Source organism: Hypanus sabinus, chromosome 7 (genome assembly GCF_030144855.1).
Source record: "Hypanus sabinus isolate sHypSab1 chromosome 7, sHypSab1.hap1, whole genome shotgun sequence".
NCBI classification, from domain to species: Eukaryota; Metazoa; Chordata; class Chondrichthyes; order Myliobatiformes; family Dasyatidae; genus Hypanus; species Hypanus sabinus.
Window position 1 is genome coordinate 156,215,263 of NC_082712.1, and position 16,411 is coordinate 156,231,673.

A 16,411-nucleotide genomic window follows, 5' to 3' on the forward strand; every position below is an offset into this window, starting at 1 on the left:
TCCCTCCCGGAGTTTCAAATCCCATTCAAAGAGGGCAGGAACCTGAACTTGATGGCTGCTGCCACCCGATCCCGTAAAGATGCATTATGCTTAGGGGAAGCGAGCAATGTCCTCATGGTGTTACTGATTCTATGTTGGGATGACAGGCTCCCTGAAATTCCCATCTCTCTATTAGATAGGCTCACACTGGTACCCCCATCCCATATTCTCTACAACCACATGGCCAGAGACTCTCCAGGCTTCTGTCTGCACCAATTCCTTCATGGAGAACTCCCTGATCTCTGTTGTCATAAAGGAGCACATTGTGCCACTCCCCACACACTCCTGATCCTCCTCCTCCTAGCAGGAAGAAGTTGCAGGATGGATGCCTTCCCTCACCCCACCATGGTCGGTATGGGGCCACAAGATCAGTGGCCTGGCCTGTACCTTTCTGGTACGTAGGGGAGAGCGTGATCACTTTGAGGGAGAATCCTGGGACTCCACTCTGCTGAGTAGTGGCATTTCTGTGTCCAGACAGTGGTCTGTTCTTCTTGCACACAAGTACATAAAGTATGATTGAGGAATGAGTGTGAGTTTCTAGAGTCCAGTTAATCTGTGACGACCTTGCAAATGTCATACTGCTCCCAGTGCCCACTTGCAAACCTTGTCCTTTCCACTGCCTCTAAAAAGTGTCGGTGTCCCATTCTATCACTCTTGAATCAAGGCTACATATGAATCTGTGTTCATTATTCCAACAGGCACTTCCCTCCAGACATTATATAATTGAATTGTAAAAATATATTTCCTTTCATCACTCTTGGCTTACTTACCAAACACATTCATTATAGAACCACACACAAAGTACTGGAGGAACCCTGCAAGTGAGCAGCCTCGATGGAAGGGAATAAGTAGACAATGTTTCATGCCGAGACCCTTCTACATTCTCCTGTTCTTGACCCAACGGCTGAAGTATAGAGCTTCCCTTTCTCTGCTCTGTCTACATCCCTTACCATTGTACTTACCTCTGTCAGATCACCAGTAACTTCTGTTCTGAGAACAATTCCATTATCTCCAAGCCACAAAAGAACCGTAGTCCTTTATATCTGAAATCATTTCAGTAACATTTTTATGCTCCCACTCTAGGCCCTAAATTCTTCACTAACGCATGGCCCCCAACATAGAGACAGCTCCAGAGTTTGGTCCCTTAGCTTTCGTCCTGAGCTTGGGTCCTCCCTGTTGGAATTTGTGAATTCTCTCTGTGACTATGACAGACAGACAGACATACTTTATTGATCCCGAGGGAAATTGGGTTTTGTTACAGTCACACCAACCAAGAATAGTGTAGAAATATAGCAATATAAAACCATAAATAATTAAATAATAATAAGTAAATTATGCCAAGTGGAAATAAGTCCAGGACCAGCCTATTGGCTCAGGGTGTCTGACACTCTGAGGGAGGAGTTGTAAAGTTTGATGGCCACAGACAGGAATGACTTCCTATGACGCTCAGTGTTGCATCTCAGTGGAATGAGTCTCTGGCTGAATGTACTCCTGTGCCTAACCAGTACATTATGGAGTGGATGGGAGACATTGTCCAAGATGGCATGCAACTTGGACAGTGTCCTCTTTTCAGACACCACCGTCCGAGAGTCCAGTTCCACCCCCACAACATCACTGGCCTTACGAATGAGTTTGTTGATTCTGTTGGTGTCTGCTACCCTCAGCCTGCTGCCCTAGCACACAACAGCAAACATGATAGCACTGGCCACCACAGACTCGTAGAACATCCTCAGCATCGTCCGGCAGATGGTAAAGGACCTCAGTCTCCTCAGGAAATAGAGATGGCTTTGACCCTTCTTGTAGACAGCCTCAGTGTTCTTTGACCAGTCCGGTTTATTGTCAATTCGTATCTCCAGGTATTTGTAATCTGCCATGTCCACACTGACCCCTTGGATGGAAACAGGGGTCACCGGTGCCTTAGCCTTCCTCAGGTCCACCACCAGCTCCTTAGTCTTTTTCATATTAAGCTGCAGATGATTCTGCTCACACCATGTGACAAAGTTTCCCACCGTAGTCCTGTACTCAGCCTCATCTCCCTTGCTGATGCATCCAACTATGGCAGAGTCATCAGAAAACTTCTGAAGATTGCAAGACTCTGTGCAGTAGTTGAAGTCCGAGGGGTAGATGGTGAAGAGAAAGGGAGACAGGACAATCCCCTGTGGAGCCCCAGTGCTGCTGACCACTCTGTCTGACACACAGTGTTGCAAGCGCACGTACTGTGGTCTGCCAGTCAGGTAATCAATAATCCATGACACCAGGGAAGCATCCACCTGCATCACTGTCAGCTTCTCACCCAGCAGAGCAGGGCGGATGGTGTTGAACGCACTGGAGAAGTCAAAAAACCTTTGCATTTCCTTAAAATGCATTCCCTTCTGTTGCTCTGGAGACCTCGCACACTCCGAAGCCCTGTGATTTAGCCATAAAAGAGCAAATGTATTTTCCAATAAACCCTGTCGGGATCCCTCAGGATTTTAACTGTAAGGGCCAGATAACAGGCACTTAGTTTAATGAGTATAATAGTGAAAGAGGTATCGGAGCCTGATGATGCACATTCAAATATTTAGCTTTAGCTTCTTCCTCTCTGTTATCAGAGTTCTGGATGGCCCCTGAACACTACCTCCTTTTGCTCTGTTAGCCTCTTTTTGTAATTTTGTAATTTTTATATCCTTGCACTGTACCGCCACCACAGAATGGCAAATTTCATGACATATATCAGTTATATAGACTTGATTCTGATCCTTCCCACTTTGACTCCTGAGTTACAAGGAGATCCAGTGCACCCTCTTCTTCCATCTGGGCACGTTGCAAGACTCAACATCAAAATATGCACCTTTAGGGAACTTGCTCTTTCCACCAGGATCAAAACTGGCCATTTTTGCTTGGATCTTTTTGACTCTGTTTTTCTTTTCCTACCGGTTGAGTCTGGTGTGCAGGGCACTTCCCTCAGCCTCACTGTTAGCAATCTATTACACAGAAGGATAGTCTGACTCCCAACAATCCTGCAAATGTTGGAAATGCATCATAAAACACAGAATGCTGGAGCCAATCAGCAGGTTAAAGAGCATGTATTAGGGAAGAAACAAACTTTCACGTCTTGAACACTGCTAGTGCTTTTTGTCTTTAGGTTTTGAAGGGAAGTTTCTATTGTTTTTTTTTAGTCCAAAAGCAATGCCCTTTATTCTTTTTAAGCAAGCCCTGAGTGAGCCAGAACTCTGTACTCTTCCTCCAACACATGTTCAGGAATGAATTTATTACCCAGTCTGGAATTTGGATTGCGAGAAGATCCTGAAATGTCTCTGACATGTTCTTATGCAGATCATCATCTGGTTCTCTTTCTTTCTCTTCCAACTCAGAGAGGCTCGAAAATTGGAAAGGACTGCAAAGGCCTAAATTTGAAGAAACTTGGAGACCATTTATTCAACATATGAGTTGAATTGTCTTTTCCTAAACCTTACTTATATTATCCTTAATTATTTGGATGGAGGTTCGGAGTTATTGGCACTACTGTATATGTACTTAACATTATTCAATGGCCCATGTTGGTTAGTGTTTTTTTTCTTTTTATTTCTTTGTTCATCAATGTTATGAGTTTGGGAGGTTATATATTTTTATCATTATATGAATGTCTATTTAAACTATTAATTATGTACTCTCAAACACCTTGTATTCATGTTTCATTTATGTTTGTTTAAAATTAATAAAAAGATTTAACAAGAAAGAAAGGACTGCAAAGGCCAATGTTGCACTTAAATAGGGTTGACTTAGACAGAAACGTGGAGATGACTGATTTGACTTTGATATGATTCACATCATTTCCTTGGAATTGATGATTGAGTTCATTAAATTTGCAAGCAGTTCTCACAAATAAAATATTCTTGAGTTGTTTACTGAATAAAGATATGACATCATCATAGCTCAGTCAAAACCTGACTCTGCCTGAAGGCACATAGGCGGGCAGCAATATCTGTGTGAGTCATGGGCTACAGAAATGCAGCCAAGACCAGTCAAAAAGACAGATTCTGAACTTTACTTCATTGATCGTCATACCTAATTCACAGGAACTGTGTCACAGTGTGATTAGAGTATGGGACTTTTACTAACACTAATGAACAGAAATAATGCATAGACAGATCCCGGAAATGATTTCTCATGATATTCCAAATACAGAAGTGTCACCTTACTTTTCGACACCTATAACACGCATTGAGCCAAGTCTTAGAGAGCAGTGGGGTAGCAAGAGATGAGGTGATTATGTGATCATTGTAATCAATTATGAGGCACTGAGGATCAAATAATCAATAAATAATTTCTTAAATTAAGGCTGTAATCCCTCAGCTGCCAACATTGCTACTGTCCGCCTCCACTATCACCCCCTTAATCTTTATCATCCCTTAGTAACACCCTCTGCCCACAGGGGGCGATATTGCCTACTTTGTGAACCATTGATTTCAGTCTTTCAATATTCGGCATGTTTCAATGAGATTCACTGTTAAACTCCAGCGATTATGTTTTAATGTTTTGATGTTTGTGTGACAAATACATCTAATTTTTATATGTTTAATCTTTGACTACAGGGCCAGAGCCTTCAAACTCTCCTCATACATTTACCCTTGAATTCCCAGGATCATTCTCAGGAATGAAACCTATACAAATTGTGTGAGCAGACAGAGAAAGAGAGAGAGAGAAAGAGAGAGAGAGAAAGAGAGAGAGAGAGAGAGAGAGAGAGAGAGAGAGAGAGAGAGAGAGAGAGAGAGAGAGAGAGAGAGAGAGAGAGAGAGGATGGGGCTCAATTTGTATTATTTTCAAACTCTCTCCCTGTGAAATTTGTGTGATTGTACTATACAAAATAGAGCAAAGAAACAAACTCCATTGCAGAACTATTCAGCCTCAGTCTGCTGTGAGTGAAATAGCTGTAACCTGCAGCCACACTTTGAACTCAGGATACCTTCGCAGGAACCCGTATTAATTGAATCAGCTCTATAAGCAGTCATTTTACTGTAAATATGGAGATGAAGTTATGCAAACTTTTTTAGTTTATTGCTGCTTTGGCTCTCAGACCACATCCCCAGTGCTCCCGCTTTCCCTTTTTGACCGTTGCATAAAAACCATTAAATTTTTTGATTTATGATTCACTATGAAAGAAAATAGTAACAGGCAGTTCTAAACTGAAAAATAATTGCAAAAATTATTCAATCTAAAGCTACAAATAACATATTTATTTATTTAATTCCAGTTAAAACAATTTTCATTTACAATTTTAGAACATGCTTAGTAGTCCAACTATTCCCTAATTCATTGCTTTTTCACCTTCCAATGAGACGGATGAGCTTGGTGCAATGATATTAGCTTCTCAGAACCAGGTCGAATTTACTCAAGAGCCTCAGATCTCCATGTTCAATAATTTGAATTCTGTTGTTTTTGCTTTGGAAGAAGATGGGCAACTGCATTGAAACCTCACTCCACTAAATTTGATGTTGGAAAGGCAATAAAGAACATCTTGACCTTTTTCCACATTTCAGGCTAGTGTTCAGAGATTTCTCTCTGTAACCAAAAGTCTTGATAAATTTTTTTTGAACCTCTGCTTCAGATTATTTTTATAGTGAGATCAATTCTTCCTCCATCCTTCCTGTGTTCCTCATTGCAAGTGCTCAGGAATGGATTTATTGCCCAGTCTGGAATTTGGATTACGAGAAGATCCTGAAATCCCTCTGATATGTGTTTATGCAGCTCACCCAGATTTGCAGCGTGAACTTGATTTCATCATCTAGTATTCCTCCTCTCTTTTCCAACTGGGAGAGGCTTGTTAATTGGAAAAGGTCACAACGGCCAGTGTTACCTTTAAATAGGGTTAACTTGGACAGAAATGTGGAGACGACTGATCTGAGTTTGATAAGATTCACATCATTTCCTCACAACTGAAGATGGACTTCATTAAACCTTACAAATTATTCTGACAGATAAGCAATGTCATGCTTAATATTCTTGAGATGATTACAGAATAAAGCATTCAAGTCTTCAAGTACAGGTTCTTTTTGAGAGCCATCTGACTTCTGTGTGCAACAGCAAGGTACCAGCCAAACAGGGTGCTTTGTCATGCATGGTATCAGTTCTTTTCGAGTATTGTTGAAGCTGCATTCATCCTGACATGCAGAGGGAACTTTATCACAGTCCTGACTCATGCCTTTAAATAGTGAAAAGATTTTGGGGCATTAAGAGTTGAGTCACTCATTTCATGGTACCTGCTCTTGTAGCCGTGGTGTTTACGTTGCAGACCCAGTTGGATTACTGGCCAGTTGTCGCCCATTAAGCGTAGTCTGTAGTGACATGATGGTGATTACACAAATGAATGTTAAGGGCTGCTACAGAGAAGGTAGTTCAAAGTTCAATGTACTTTCATTATCAAAGTATGTATGCAGTATACAACTCTAAGATTCATCTTCCCCACGGACAGCCACTAAACCACTAAGGGCCAGAAGGGCTTATTCCATGTTGTATCTCAATAAAAAATAAACAAAGAAAAACCATGGAATGCATTCAACGAAAAACATCAACACCACACACACAAAGATAAACAATTCATGGAAACGGCACCCAAAACAACCACAAAGGACAGAATATAAAACACAAAAATGAAAGGGTCCAGACATTTCATTTCAGCTCAGTGTTCGTTCTCTGTAGGCTGCCCTGATTCAAAGCAGCAACGTAAAAAAAGGAATGACCAGAAACTAGAAACACTCATTATGTAGAGTACAGAGTCCAATACACAGGCCGCGTTGATTAAACCGTGATCCAGCACCTTCTTTCAGCAGCACCGAGTGAAAGGCTGGTAGATGTCGTTCAACACCCACTCGCTTTGATGATTTCAATCTTTGCTGCGCTTTAAACAGCAAGATCAGTGATGCAACATCAATAACTCTCTCTGAGACGTAAAGGCGAGATATCGACTTTTATTGACTGGAAGAAGGAACAAGCAGTGGTTGACCACCATACTACATCCTGGAGACTGAGAGGCCGGGCTCAGGCCTTGATCGCCTTTATACAGGGGTCTGTGGGAGGAGCCACAGGAGCAGTCAGCAAGGGGCATGTCCAGACAGGTGTATGTAGTTCACCACAATCAGTGAGAAGAGGAATCAATCACGGGCTTGTGCCCCATCTTCAGATTTCTTGGCCTCCAGGTCGCACGCTTTGCTCAAAGCTTCATGGAACCCTCTTGGAGACAGCAAAGCACCAGATTGTTCAAACAGTCCAAAAACACACCACCAAAATGTAAATCACAGACACTGATCAGTAGATTACAGCTCTAACAGAAGCAGAACCATATTGGAAAGAAAAGGAAGATGTGAAAGAGTAGTTTTGTGAATTGTCTGGAGGATGTTGCCCTTTGTAGCATTGTTCGCTGGTGCCATCTTCTTCCGAACAAGAATTATTTTTCTTTCAGAGGCATTTAATACCATTAGGTGTAAAGTTTTAATTTTGTACGTTGTTCTTCATTAAAGTAGACTAGAAAAATGCAAACTGTGGCAGGAAGGAAGGATCAGTGCATCCATTTGATGAGTAATGTTCAATGTGTCAAAGTGCAAAGTTAAAAGAAACCAAGCATCTCATGGATTCAACTCTCGTCGAGTCAGAATCTGGAACTGTCTCGCTAATGGCAACCTTAAGGATTTAAGCAGTTCTGGAAGGCAGTTCAGTACCACCTTCTCAGGGACAATTAAGGACGGGCAAATAAGTGCCGCCTCAGCCGGCAATGCTCACGTTCCTAAAATGAATAGAAACATTGTCCACGCCGTACAGAGTGAGTAAAAACAAAACCTATGGCTCCAAGAAGATTGTATTTTTAGCTTTGTATCTCATTGAAAAAGAAGGAGGCATTCAGGCATTCAGGGTACAATAAAGATGCAATTAACAATGAAGAATGCTCTTTGCAGACAATTAAGTGATTCTGAAAGGATTGAAATGAATGGTTGATCATTGTTGTAGCAATTTAGGAAAATCTGGCAGTTTTTGCAGAATAAGGTCCCGCAAAATGTCATAATGACAAGATGATTTGTTTTAATGATGATCAGTGAGGTACAATGACCAGGATACAGGAATTCATTCCCTCTAAGAGAATACAGTGGAATCTTTCACATTGGCCGTAGACTGCAGACAGGGCACCAGGCTATTAAGTCATCTGAAGAACAGCAATTCCCCACAGTGAAACACTTCCTTGACTCTGCATTTAGATTTCATCCGAGATTTTAATGCTCAAATCTCTGGAGGGGAGCTTGAACCTGCAACCAGCCGACTTAGAGACAGAAGTGTTGCATCTTAGTTCTGGCTGGCAATCACCATTTGAAAAGATCTTCAGATAATGCAGTAAAGTCCTAATACAACTTTTAAAAAAAGCCAGTGAACGCCCCAGCACAGAGATTAGAATGTTCATTGATGTACAAAATCATGCAAGTATAATATATTCCAAGAATATAAATGACCTCATTTTGATAATACAGTATTATTACAGCACTGAGTATGAGAGATACTGAGTTTATGACGTGATGATTGCATATCCTCCTGTAATCACAATTGCCAAATAATCACTGATGCAGGAGACTCTGAAGCTGCTGAAAATGTTGTGCAACATGAACAAAATGCTGGAAGAACTCAACAAGTCAGGCAGCATCTACGGAGGGAAACAGTGTACACTTCGGGCTGAGATTCTTTGTCTTATCTGAATTGTTGACTGTTTATTTCCCTCCATAGATGCTGCCTGGTTTGCTGAGTTTGTCCAGCATTGTTTTGTGAGCTGCCAAATAATCATGGTTGAATGAAATGTACTAGCAAAATGCAACCACAAGATGGTGCTGCACATAAACTTTCAGGTTACTGTATATAAGATACCAGATTTTAGAATCCTAGAGTCATTGAGAAGTACAGCGCAGAAACAGCCCCTTTGACCCATCTAGTCCATGTCGAAATCATTCAAACTGCTTACTCCCATCAGCTTGCAGTGGGACCATATCCATATCCCTACTATCCATGTATCCAGACTTCTCCTTACTGTTGAAATCGAGCTTTCATGCACCACTTGCGCTAACAGCTCACTCCACCCTCTCACGACCTTCTGAGTGAAGAAGTTTCCTCTCATGTTTCCTTTAAACCTCACCTCTCACCCTTATCCCATGACCTCTGGTTATAGTCCCACCCAACCTCAGTGGAAAAAAACAGTTCGCATTTAACCGACCTATAGTTCTAAAGAACGCAGTCCTAACCTATTCAATCTTTCCTTACGATTCAGGTCCTCCAGTCCTGGCAACATCCTTGCAGATTTGCTCTGCTCTCTCTCAACCTTGTTTGCGTCTTTCCTGTAGGTAGGTGACCAAAACTGCTCACAATTCTCCAAATTGTGCCTCAACAACATCCTATACATAATATCCCATTTTCTGTATTGGCCTTCATAAATCAATGTGCCAAAAACTTTCTTTATGAACCTATTTACCTGTGACACTACCTTCAACAAATTATGGATCTGTATTCCCAGATCACTTTGTTCTACCACAGTCCTGAGTACCCTTCTGTTCACTGTGTAAGCCTTACCCTGGTTGAAGTGCAAAGCCTTGCACTTGTCTGCATTAAATTCCATCTGCCATTTTTCAACCCATTTTTCCAGCTGATGCAGATCCCTCTGTAAGCCATGATAGCCTTCCTTGCTGTCCACTACACACCCAATCTTGGTGTCACCCACAAATTTTCTGATCCAGTAAATCACAATAATCTTCCAGGTCATTGATATAGATGACAAACAACAAAGGACCCAAAACCGATTCCTGCGGCACACCACTAGTCACAGGCTTCCAGTCAGAGAGGCAACCTTCTACTACCACCCTCTGGCTTCTCCCATAAAGCCAAAGTCTAATCCAATTTACTATCTCATTCTGAATGCCAAGCGACTGACCAGCCTTCCATGTGGGACCTTGTCAAATGCCTTACTAAAGTCCATGTAGACAACATCCACCACTTTGCCTTCATCCACTTTCTTGATAACCTCACTGAAAATTTTTTATGATTGGTTGGACATGCTGCTATCCTTAATCAGTTCATTTCTCTCCGAATACTTACATATCCGGTCCCTTAGAGTACCTTCCAATAACTTTCCCACAAATAAGTCAGACTCACCGGCCTATAATTTCCTGGTTTTTGTTTAGAAACTTTTTTAAACAGCAGAACGACATTTGTTAACCTCCAGTCCTCTAGTGCAGGGGTGGGCAAACTTTTTGACTTGTGGGCCACAAAGGGTTCTAAAATTTGACATGGGGGCTGGACCAGGAGCAGATGGACGGAGTGTTTTGGTAATACACCTCATAAAATATCATGGGATATGTAGAAAACATGTGCTTTAATTTCAATTGAAAATGAACAAATGCATTACAACAAAATATCTGTCTTTGAAGTCCCATGGTATTTAGCTATTTATTGAAATGACTTTTAAAATACTGAAAATTAAATGAATAAAATACAGCTTTTTTAATAGTAACAGTTATTATTTTAAAGCACTGAAAATTCTGTTATCCTTCAAGATATTATCATCATCACTCTCCTCCTGCCTGTCTTTATTTCAAAAACGGTAGGAGATGCAGGTCTACTTGTCCTGCTCCTTCTTATTCAATTGTCCCCTGTGCCAAAACTCAACAATGACCCGCACAATGACAGAACAGTGACAGCGCGCCAGTATGCGGAGCACGTTATTTGATCTGGACCGCATTTTTTATTTTGAGAACGTACATGCACCTGCGCACTACTCATGTCCATCACTTAACAGAAATGACATGTAACATGTAAGGCTTATTGAAAAAAATATTTTCAAATGCATTTTTTACATAACACAACGAAGAAACTTATTTTTAATTTCAGTGGGAACAGTGTTGTTGGTCTCCCTTTTTAGCCAGCGCATCAAAGTCTGGATTTAGTTTTGTTGTGGCGATTCTCAGGATGGATCTGAAGTGTTGGTCAGTTAACTTGGATCTGTGGCTGGCTTTGTTGATGTTCATGAGGCTGAACGCCTGTTCACACAAATAGGTCGAGCCGAACAAAGAGTAAAGCGCAAATGTGGAGTAATACACTGCACCTCAACAAAGGTCAATGTGCTACATGCAGCGCTAAAATTACGACACGGAGTCGGTAACTGCAGTCGAAGAAAAAAACTTTATTCGAAATCCCCAGCCTCACTTTTAAGCCTCCCTCAACCTGCCCCCCGTGGCACAGAGGCTCCAAAGCTCTGTGCTCGCAAATCCCCGCAGGCTATCTCCCTTAGCCGGAACGCTGGCTAATTGTGAGCCGGTTCGGATGTGCCAGGAAATGGGTCGCCACAAATATATATAGAGTGCGTCATCTATTGGGAAAATGCCAGAATTGCGGGGAAAAAACGTTAACAAGGTTTATTAATATAATTTCATCAAGTTCTGCGGGCCGGATTAAAAAGCTTAACGGGCCGCATATGGCCCGCGGGCCGTAGTTTGCCCATGCCTGCTCTAGTACCTCTCCTGTCACTAAGGATGCTTCAAATATTTTTGCAAGGGCCCTGACAACTTCTACACTTGCTGAGGAAACTTAACGGAAGTTTAATGGTTTAAAGGAAGAAAGCAGAGTGTAATTGTGGAAGGAAAATATTCTGCCTGGAGGTCAGTGACTAGTGGAGTGCCGTAGGGATCTGTCCTGGAACTCCTGCTATTTGTGACTTTTTTAAATGACCTGGATGTAGAGGTGGAAGGATGGGTGAGTAAGTTTGCGGATGACACAAAGGTTGGAGGAGTTGTGGATGGAGCTGTAGGTGGTCGAAGGTTACAGGAGGATATAGACAGACTGCAGAGTTGGGCAGAAAAATGGCAGATGGAGTTCAATCCGGATAAGTGTGAGGTGATGCATTTTGGAAGGACAAACCAGAAGACGGAGTACAAGATTAATTGTCAATTACTTAAGAGTGTGGATGAACAGGGGGACCTTGGGGTTCAAATCCATACATCCCTCAAGGTCGCTGCACAGGTTGATAGGGTAGTTAAGAAGACCTATGGGTTGCTAGGCTTCATTAACAGGGGGATTGAGTTCAAGAGTAGAGAGGTCATGTTGCAACTCTACAAATCACTGGTGAGACTGCACTTAGAGTATTGTGTTCAATTCTGGTCACCTCATTATAGGAAGGATGTGGAAGCTATAGAGAGGGTGCTGAGGAGATTTACCAGGATGTTGCCTGATTTGGAGAACAAGTCATATGAAGCAAGGTTAGCAGAGCTGGGACTTTTCTCTTTGGAGCGTAGAAGAATGAGAGGGGACTTGATAGAGGTCTACAAGATTATGAGAGGCATAGATAGGGTGGATAGTCAGTACCTGTTTCCCAGGACACCAATAGCAAACACCAGATGGGATAGATACAAAATTAAGGGAGGGAAGTTCAAGGGAGACATTAGGGGTAAGTTTTTTACACAGAGGGTTGTGAGTGCCTGGAATGAGTTGCCAGGGATGGTGATGGAGACTAAAACATTAGGGGTATTTAAGAGCCTCTTGGACAGGCACATGGATGAAAGAAAAACAGAGGGTTATGGAGTAGTGTGGGTTTAGTACTTTTTTTAAGGATTATATGGGTTGGCACAACACGGGGGGCTGAAGGGCCTGTACTGTGCTGTAGTGTTCTATGGAAACACCATGTCAGATCCTGGGGATATATCCACTCTTATTTACCTCAGGGTAGCAAACACCTCCTCCTTTGTAATCTGTACAGGGTCCATAAATTGATACTACCTTGCCTCACCTCTATGGACTCTGTATCATCTCCTGAGTAAATACAGATGCAAAGAGTGCATTTAAAATCTCCCTCATCTGATTTGATTCCATGTATGGATGATCCTTCTGGTCTTCCAGAGGACTAATCTTGTCCCTTGCAATCCTTTTGCTCTGCACATATCTGTAGAGTCCCATGGGATTCTCCTTCACCTTGTCTGCTAGAGCAACTTCATGCCTTCTTTTAGCCCTCCTGATTCTTTCCTAAGTGTTCTCTTACATTTCTTGTACTCCATAAGCACCTCATTTGTTCTCTCTTGCTATGCATTCCCTCCTATCTCTCAACCAGGGCCTCAATATCTCTTTACAATCAAGGCATCTTACACCTCCTTTGGTAGTGGTGCATCTCTACCCCGCCACCCAGTATCTGTGACATGTGACAAGAAAAACCAATTACTGTACTCACAAAAAGTTGCCACCTCCAAGGCACATTATCAAATAGCTGGAATGCATTCCACCATATTTAACAATCCTCAAGTCTAAAGAACAATTATGTAGCTTAAGGATTAAATCTAAGTAAAAATTTTGAGTTCAGGGTCAAGTTTATTGTCATTCACCTGTGTAGCTGTCTTCATATTGACCACCAAATGAAGTAGCGTTCCTCCGAAACAAGTTGCACAACTCAGTACATATATCTCACACACAATACATCAGGCAATAATACCACAGATAAATTAATGAATAATAAGGTGTATTTGTGACACAAGTCAGAACACAAACAATATACACTACTGGTGCTACATATGTGATGAGACCTGGGTCGTGGAAAGGAGCTTAGTAGTCTCACAGCCTGGGGAAAGAAGCTGTTTCTCATCCTAACAGTCTTGTCCTAATGTTATAGTACCTTGTGCTGGATGGCAGGAGGTCAAAGAGATTGCTGGGCAGATGAATGGATCATTGACAATACAAGATCCTAGTAAGTATCTTGGATAGGTGGAAGAGTGACTCCAGTGATACTCTCAACAATCCCAGCAATCTTGCAGTTGGATGCCTTGCAATTCCCAGAGTAGATGGTGATGCAGCTTTTCAGGATATTCTCAATGGTGCTCCAGTAAAATTGGTTAGAATAGGGTGAGATGCCTTGTTCACCTCAATCTCCTCTGAAGTGGAGATGCTGCTGTGTTTTCATGCCTAATGTTTTTGGGATTCCTACTCAGGTTCAAGATTCAGATTCAAATTTATTTATCACACATACATCAAAACATGCAGTGAACTGTGTCACTTACATTTACATCAACGCACCAAAGAACGTGCTGTTACCATACGTTCCGGCACCAACAAAGCATGCTCAGAATTCTGAACAGAGAACACAACAAAACAGAAAAACCAGACAGCCAAGCACCACAGCAAATGAGCCCCATTCCTCCCTAATGCACATACCCACCCATGCACACACACAGTCCTCAAGCCAGGACAGGCCACCTTAGGCCTTCAGCTTCCAGTGGGCTCAGGGATTCACAGACATCACACCTTTGCTTCCTCAGCAGGCTCACAGAGATTCACAGACTTGGAGTCTGGCATTGGGCCTCAACTTCTGGACTTCCAACTGACTTTCATGCTTCAATCTTCAGTATCAACCAAGTTCTTGCCAATGGTGACAATTGAGGACCTGAAATCAAGGTCCTGAGCTCCAGACTTGTCAATGATAGGGCCCAGACACTGGATCTTGAACCAGATCCCGTTTCATAATTTGCACGAATGAACCTGGAGCGTACCTAGGACAATAACAAAACTAAACTGACCTGAATAAACTGGCCTGAAACATTTACTCTGTTTCTCGTCACACAGATGCTGACTGATTGGCTGAGTGTTTCTGACAGTTTCTGTTTCTATTTCAGATTTCTGGCATCCACTACTTTCTTTTTTCAGCCATTTCCAGGACTGAATATGATCTGTCAGAGTAATTCAAAGTTAGAATGTAACTACACTCCTGATTATTTTTTAACCTCAAATATCTGCCCTCACTTAGCTAAGGCAAACTACTAAGCTGCTCCAATTAGTAAAGAGATTTTGCTGCGTCTGCTGGTCGTTCCGTCTGTGTGAGCATCTGGACCAGGAGAGCTAATACTATTGGTCCCTAAGCCAAAGCACCAGCAAAGGAAAATCGACACCTGAAGGAATAAAACTATTTAAACTATGTCTTCATGAAGAATAATTTACTTCTTATATCCAGCCTCTTTGTTGATCATGGTTTATAACATTACATTGGACAGAAATATCAACTGATCAGATGTGTAACTCCCTCAACAACTAAAACTCATGCACGTGCACAGTCTTGATGGTTATGTATATTGTACCAACTCAGAGCACTCACTGTTCCTAGATATGACAGAATACTGTCAAATCTTTGTGAGAAATAACACATCGTATATCGGTAGCACAGTCCTCTGCCGAGGTTCAGCTAGCCCACGAGGCATTTCTACATTTGTGCTCTGGAAAGTAATCCAACAGGTTGCATTTCAAGCAACACACACAAAATGCTGGTGGAACACAGCAGGCCAGGCAGCATCTATAAGGAGAAGCACCGTTGACATTTCGGGCTGAGACTCTTCGTCAGGACTAACTTGCATTTCAGCTTGGTATGACAACTTCTCTTCTCTGGATCATCGGAAGCCACTTCAAGAAACAGAACATAGAACAGTACCAGTTCAGGCCCTTTGGCCCATGATGTTATATGACCCTTTAACCTAATCCAAGATCTATCTAACCCGTCCCTCCCCCATAACCCTCCATGTTTCTTTCATCCATGTAAATTACTGTCTTCTGCTCTGCTGTAGACAATCCTTTGGGTTCGAAAATGATTTGCTTTCTCTCTAGACCATAGCTTATGAAGTGACTGATAAAGCAGATGCTGAAATTGCAGAATCTTCCATGGATGCATCAGAAAGTTTCTGATGAATGGCAGGGTTAGCAGGGTGTCGCATTCTCATTGTTGTTTCCAGCAGGTTTCTGCACACTTACAATACATTCAGTCAGGGCTCCCAGCGCTAAGGTGAACACACCTTATCCAACTTGAGCGGTCATGAGCCAGGGATTTTGAGGAGAGTCTGTATCAAGTGTGTGGCGTTGGGCATGTGATCGCTGCATGACAGGAGATGATGGAAGATAATGAGGGTCTCAGTAGTGGGAATATAAGCCTGGACAAGACACTGGCAGATGCCAAGATGGCGGTGTGACACAGTTTGCAGCAGCCACTCCGGAGCTGATATCTGTGATTTGTTAAGTGGGGTGCCGTGTGCAATCCTAATCTGATGAAAAACGGATGTGGGAGCACGGAGGAACATCTGGAAATCTCCAGGAAGGCCCTCTTCGTTGCTGCTGCTGCTGTGAGATCCAGGACTCTGCTGGGAAGAACAGGCCCCCAGTCTTCGGGGTCGCGTTCCCAATGGCCGTTGGCGGGGGCGTCTTAATATGCTCGGCAGAGGATGGTGCTTGGAGAAGCTGTGCCGGAGGGGATGGTTGGAGGTTTGACGGACTCGGAGTCCGCTGCGGTCGGGGCGCTTTCACTGTGCGCTGTGTCTGCGGAGTTGGGTTCAACGGAGCTTTCATTATGTGCTGCGTC